The sequence below is a fragment of the Phasianus colchicus genome, chromosome Z (assembly GCF_987193195.1).
Source record: "Phasianus colchicus chromosome Z, bPhaCol1.hap1.1, whole genome shotgun sequence".
NCBI lineage: Eukaryota > Metazoa > Chordata > Aves > Galliformes > Phasianidae > Phasianus > Phasianus colchicus.
The window spans coordinates 44,657,699-44,664,141 of record NC_143476.1 but is presented as its reverse complement, the minus strand read 5'-3'; the positions used below and the strand labels follow the sequence as shown (position 1 = coordinate 44,664,141).

The window sequence follows — 6,443 nt, the reverse complement described above, 5'->3', positions numbered from 1 at the left end:
CAGCTGCCATCGGAGCCGGGCTGCCCGAACGCAGCCGCTGGAGCCAGAGAGCACGAGCCGTGCCGTTCGACTGACCTCTAGCGCCGGCGATGCTGCAGGGCTCGGCATGAACCGCGCCGCGGAGCTGCGGTGCCAGCCTCAGAAACCGCGGTGCAGCCTTACGGAGCCAGCAGCCAGCAGGCTCCGATCGTAGAGCCGCTCCGCGCTTGGCTGGCGCTTCTCTGCGAGGAGCCTCCCGCCTGCCTCTCTCCCCTGCGCTCCAGGGGAAGGTGACTGCAGCAATACAACGGTGCTGGCCAAAACGCACTCGGTCGGCGTGACAGAATCCCGGCTCGGGCTCGTCCGAGGAGGCTCGACCATCACGGCTTCCGGGCCTGCACTCCACACGTAGTTCCAGGCGAGAGCAAATTAGCTGCCCTCAGCCGCAGCAAAAAGAGGACGGGTCCAATCGGACGGCCCCTGAGAGAGACAAAAACCTGCCCCTAACACAGATCGCGCCCCTTGCACCTACTAGTAAGAAAACAACAGAACCCAGCGCACGCCAGCGCCCGGGACTCGTGCAAGACAGTTGCTACAGGGCGCTTCTCAGAAGCGCAGAAGCGCAAGCCAACTAAAAGATAACGGCTTGCACGGCGTGGCGCGGCCCAGATCGGATCAGTGCCGCTGCTGCCCACGCTTTGCGGGCTGCCCAGGGTGGTGGTGCGGCCACCGTCCCTGCAGGTGTTCAGAAACCACGTGGAGGTGGCACGGAGGGACGTGGTCAGTGGGCACGGTTTGGCTGGGCTGGTGGTCGGACTAGGCGATCTTAGAGGTCTTTCCCAACCTTCACGATTCCACGATGTGTGATTTGCACGGCGGCTAACGGCCGGGCGCAGCGCCGCGGCGAGGCTGAGAGGAGCTCTGCTGTACCGGCGACGCTGGAGGTCGCTCCGACACCACGGAACGCCCTTGTCAGTGGCAGCGCTGCCGCTCGGGCGGCCGCGGACTTGTACGGAGGAAAAGGCGGTGGGGCCGTTAACTGACAGCCGGCAGAACGCGCAGCAGAAGCACGTCCGAGTGGCGCAAAAGGGCCAGCGGCTTCCTGCTTAATATCAGGCATGATGTGACGAGAAGAACCGGAGAAGAAATCCTGCCCTTCTAGTGCTGAGCGCCTCGTCTGTCGCTAGCAGACATCGGAAGTCAGATGGATTCAAGTTCCCTGGCCCTCACACCTGTAGTTGAAAACACCACTGACTTCAGGAAGAAGCCAAGAGAAATTAGAGACACAAGCAGATACCCTTACCACTGAAAACCACAAAATGCCTTTGGACTCAGCTGACGAGCGCAGAGGCGATAGCAGGAAACATGCAGTCTGTTGCTAAACGAGACACCGTTTTCAGCCCCGTCCAAACAAATCTGCAAATTAATACCCTGAGCCAATCCCACCGTGTTTATGGTGCCTTCCCTCTGTCAGCTTGGATTAAAATCAGACTGACAAGTCATTAGGCATGGCGGAGTTGCAGGTGTGCTCACGTGCAGCACAGCACTACAGTTACACAGCAGTTCTTAGTAGAGAGGGAAAAAAAAGCCAGAAAGCGCCTTCACCAGAAAAGAACATCAGCACCACAGTGAAGATGGGGAGCTAGAAGCTGATTTGGTGATGTGGCAAAGTGAGAGCTCCAAGGACTTTCATTTGGCTGGGCTGGGTAGAGACAGCCGCAGTGACCAGCTGGAGGGGGCTGACGTGTGGTGTGTAGGAGAGCCAAAAGGCATGCATGCATGCATACGTTTTTCCTGCAAAGCATGCATTTCTGTCCCCTTGCTCTCTGGTTCATCACAACCAGAAGGTGCCATTACATTACATACCACGTGTACTCGTATTTCATCATTCCCTCATGACTGCACACCTCCATCTAAGCAGAATGCAAGGACTTCTGGCTGCAACACAGTATTCTTTCATCTTTAACCCTTGCCCTGCTTCCAAAGCCACGTTCAGAAAGAGGAAGACAGCGGTGGTGTTCTACCACTCAGACAGGGGGTGGCCTTTTGCTCATCAACCCTAAGAGAGGTACAGTGAGCCTGGAGGCTTCGAAAGCCAGGCTTGCTCATTTGAGAAGGCAATTTAGGAGCTGGCATTTAGTTGAATGTTGGCTGAGAACACTGCAGTGACAGCATTAGTGTCACAGGCAGCTGCCTTATTGTCTTGATGCTAACAGTATCTGGTCCAACGAAATTATTAGTAATTACTGGACTGACTTCCATAACGTATCAGAAAGAATGAGAAATGTGTAAGTAAAGAGGAGGAAGAGGAGGAAAGTGTGTCTGGTCGTGTGCTTCAGCCGTTCCTCCAAGAGCTTTCCTGTGGCAAAAGTGCAGAGGCACTTCCAAGCAGTGACTGGAAGCCACTGGGGAAGAGCAAGGAGATATTGAGACCTGGGCTCCTTGTCGTGCCAGAGCTCCTGTATCCCCAGAAAGGTATCGCTGTACGGATCCAAGATTGCTCTTGGAGAGCCAGACAACCTCCCACCCCCTTCAAAACTCCTCCCACGTGATGTCATATGGAACGGAATATCCCTTTGGCCAGTGTAAGTCAGCTGCCCCAGCTCTGTTCCCTCCCAGCTCCTTGGTCCCTTTGCTATGAATGGCCTTGGCTCTGTACAACACTGCTCAGCAGCAACCGTGTTATCGGCATTGCTTTTCTCCTCGAACCAAGACATAGCATCATACCAGATACTCTAAAAAACCCAATTCCACTCCCAAGCCAATAGGAAACACAAGGAGAGCCACTGGCTGGTGTGCACATCGGCGTGTTCACCAGCTCAGTGCTGGAAGCTCCTCCCAGGAGGAGAGCCACTCGGGGACCGGGTGCCGGGAGGTGCTGATGCTCGTCCCAAGCGGGCCTCAGGGCTCAGGCAGACACGGCCAGAGTGCAAGTCATATCCTCATCCAAGGGGGGCAGTTGGCCTGAGGCCTCCGGGAGCTGCACCACCAGCACGGCGGGGTACTGCGATGAATTCCGTGCGGAGGCAGCCCTGGTCCTTCTCGGCCTGCACAAAAGGCCTCGAGGCGAGTTCAGCCGTGCCGAGGGAAGACACTCTGGAACTCCCAGAGCCGAAGGAGAGCGGAACAGAAGAGGTCCGCCGCTGCCCCTCGCTGGAAGCTGCGCGACGGAGCGGGACGTGCGGAGCCGGGGACAGCGGGGACAGCGGGGACGGCGGGGACACGGGGACGGCGAGGACACGGAGACGCGAGGACAACGGGGACACGGGGACGGCGAGGACAGCGGGGACACCCCTCGCCGGGCGAACACCGCCCCCGAGGGCCGCGAGGATAACGGGGAAGCCCCGGGCAGCTCCCCGCGCTGCCAGTACGGCTCAGCCTGCAGAGCAGAGGCGGCGGGCACAGCTCCCGCTCGACCCCATCCCGTCGCCGGCCGTGGCGAGAAGCGGCACGCACTTCTCGTCGGCGCGGCGGTACGAAGGAGCCGACGCCGATCGGCACGTCGCTGCAGCGGGACCGCCGCCTCCTCGTCGCCTTCCGCGCGCCGCATCTCTCGGTCACGCTACTCCGCTACCTGCCGGGCAGCCCCCGAAGCCGCCGCCCCAGCCGCCGCCCGCCCCGTCTCAGCGCCGTCCGCGCCGAGACTCTGCCCCGACCCCTCCCCGCTGCTCGGCGAGCGCCGCCCCCCGCCGCCGTGACAGCGCAGCCCCGGAGCCCCTCGGGAGCGAGCGAGGCCGGAGCCGGGCTGCTACCGCCCGCTGCAGCAGAGGCGCGTCCCGCCGCTGCTGGCTCCGCGACGACCGCCCGTAAGTGTTCCGGCCGCGGCTCCCGTCACGAGGCGAGGGGCTTTCGGCTCTCGCGGCTCCGGCAGCGGCGCCCGGGGCGGGCGCTGCCCCGTGCAGTGCGGGCTCTGCCCCGCGGGGACCCGGCGGCACCGCGCTGCGCGTCGCTGCGGGAGGGCGGGCGGCACCTCCGCCCCGCTGAGAAATTACCAGCAGCTCCGTCGCTTCTGTTTCCTCCGCAGGCCAGAGTCCCAGGCAGAAGCGGGCGTTTTCTGCCGTCGGCAGGGCGCGTTTCAGAACACCGGCGCCAGAAGGGAACTCTGGAGCGCTGGGCCCAGCCGGGTGAGCTGCGCGGCCTCCTGCTGCGGAGCACTGCGAGACTTTTGGGAAGTTCCCTGTGGTTTTCTTCTCGTGAAACCGACGCAGAGATTCGTCATTTCGCTCGGCTGGGAGAGTTCCGTGTCCCCCGGACTCAGAGCATTATCCAGTCAGTGCCTGATGCTCAGCTGAAAACACGGAGTCACCGTTCCCGGAGCTGTACCACAAATTGGAGACGTGGCACTGATTGCTGGGCATACTGCCGATGGGTCAGTGGTTGGACACGATGGTCTTAGAGCTCTCTTCCAGCCTTAGTGCTTACACACGATTCTGTCACTTTGTACTGTCGCTGCATCGCTTTCATGCAGCTTTTGCACTGGGGCAGGTAAGGGCACGGGCAGTGGTTGTGGATGCTCATAGAGCCCTCGTGGCTCAGGACTGCCTGGTTTCCAGCAGCCCTGGTACCAGGGTGCTCTCAGGCGTGGGCTGGCGCTTGCCCACGTGGCTCCAAGGTCTTCAGCCAGCACGTTGGTGAGGAACCTGACTGCTCTGTGGTATTGCACTTGTTAGCACTTCTTTCAAGTTTTGACAGCGAGAACTGTTGTGAAACTGCCCTGCCTCAGATTTTGGTCAGAGTTATCCCCTCTGATAATCTGCTCAGGTCTCTGTGATCAGCGTGGCACTAGGGAGGTGTCATACGTGCAGGCGTTTCTCACCATTCAGAATTCGTGGCAGCCTCCTCTTTGTGCTCAGAACTGCCTTTAGGATGGGCACAACCGGTGGGATCCAGGAGGGACCTTCTTGGCATCCCCGCCTTCCCAAAGCCATGTGTCAGCGCTCCAGTGTGAGCGGATGGCTTCATCTGCCCCGTTCCCCCAGCACAGACCTCCGTTTGTGGAGACATACCTCTTCCTTGGGTTTCCTTTTCTCTTTCTTCCCTGCCTCACTGGAAGGCGTGTGATGAATCATGCAGGATAGGTGTGACTGAGCTGCTCAGGCTTTCTGAGCAGCCAGAGACACGCTGCTGCCAGCGGCCCGGAGGTTTCTCCCTGGTGATGCTCAGAGACAGAACCCAACAGTCCCTGCTGAATGTAATATGCTCTTATGGTTCACCTCCCGTTATTTGTCACCTGAAAGTACAGATCAAGGCTGGCAAAATAATGCTGTAATTCAAATTTGGATTTGAAAAGTTTTTAATGTCTAGGAAGTTATGTCATATAAGGTAATAAAAGCATTTTGGATTTATGCTCCATCTGAGAGCTGCTTGTAAGAAGACTGAAAGGCAAAAGGAATTACATGGGTTGCTCTGAAAGCAATGTCTCCTAAACATTTCAGTGCTAAGTACAAAGATACAAAGAGCACAATAACGCTGAGCAACTTCTCAGCTACAAAACACTGTTCTTCAACATAGTCACCATCACGGATGCGCTTTTGCCAGAGATGAACAGATCCTGCATGCAGCGCTTGTGAAAACCTGCCTCAGTGGAGACAAGTCGTTTCCCAGGCGCTGTGATTGTGTCAGTGCTGAAACACCATCCACCACCTCACTGTGCCAACGTCCACCAATTGGTCTCCATACACCTTAAGCCAGCATTGGTGAATGTCAGTGGGTGCCATTTTTTTCTGCAGGGAGGAATTCAGTTCCACACCTCTGCTTCATTTGCAGTGTCATGTCAGACTCATTTTGTCAGACTGCCCCTCTGCCGCCATCTGTCACATGGCAACATGCAGTGGGATACTGGTGAAAGGTTCAACCTCTACTGCCATACCGCCACCATCTGCCTCACAGGCCAATGTGATAAAGTAGGAATCTCATCTTCAGTCATGTTTAAAAATGCTTTCATTTTTCCACTATCCAGCTGTTCATTTGGTGGGAGATCTTGGGCATGAAAGAAAAGCAGCTGTTTCTTCCAGAAGTCAGAATCCGAGGCAGAAAGAGGTGTTTTCTGCCATCAGCAGGGCACTTTTCAGAATGCCAAGAGAAGGGAACTCCAGAGCAGCCCCCAGCACTGAGAGCAGCCTGGCAGCTGCATGGCCTCCTGCTGCAGAGCACTTTGGGGCCACTGCAAGTGGAGCTCTGGCCTGCGCCAGGCGAGCAATGGAAGCAAGCTGGGCGTATGAGAGGCCTGACTGACAGGGCGGTGCAGGAGCGGCTGTAGCCTGTCAGGTGCTGGGTGGTGATGCTTCACATCCATGCTCCTCGAAGAGCTGGTGGGTGAGCAGGCGATGCAGTGTGAGAGCCCTCATCTACCTGCATGAGAAGGGATGGAGGAAGCCAGCAGAGGCATGAGTGAGTTTTCTTGGAAAGTGGGCAAAGTTCTGCTTGAAAAAAGGCAGAGCTTGCAGCTTCCTGAGCCGCAAGTG

At 57.9% G+C, this 6,443-nt stretch overlaps 1 long non-coding RNA gene across 1 annotated transcript; it reads left to right on the top strand.

Moving 5' to 3' along the window:
- Positions 1-3,654: 3,654 nt before the first annotated feature.
- LOC149912925 (uncharacterized) lies at positions 3,655-5,329 on the top strand. Its single transcript, XR_016462285.1, has 2 exons — positions 3,655-3,785; positions 4,004-5,329. It is a non-coding gene; the product is annotated as an uncharacterized LOC149912925 (long non-coding RNA).
- Positions 5,330-6,443: the final 1,114 nt, after the last annotated feature.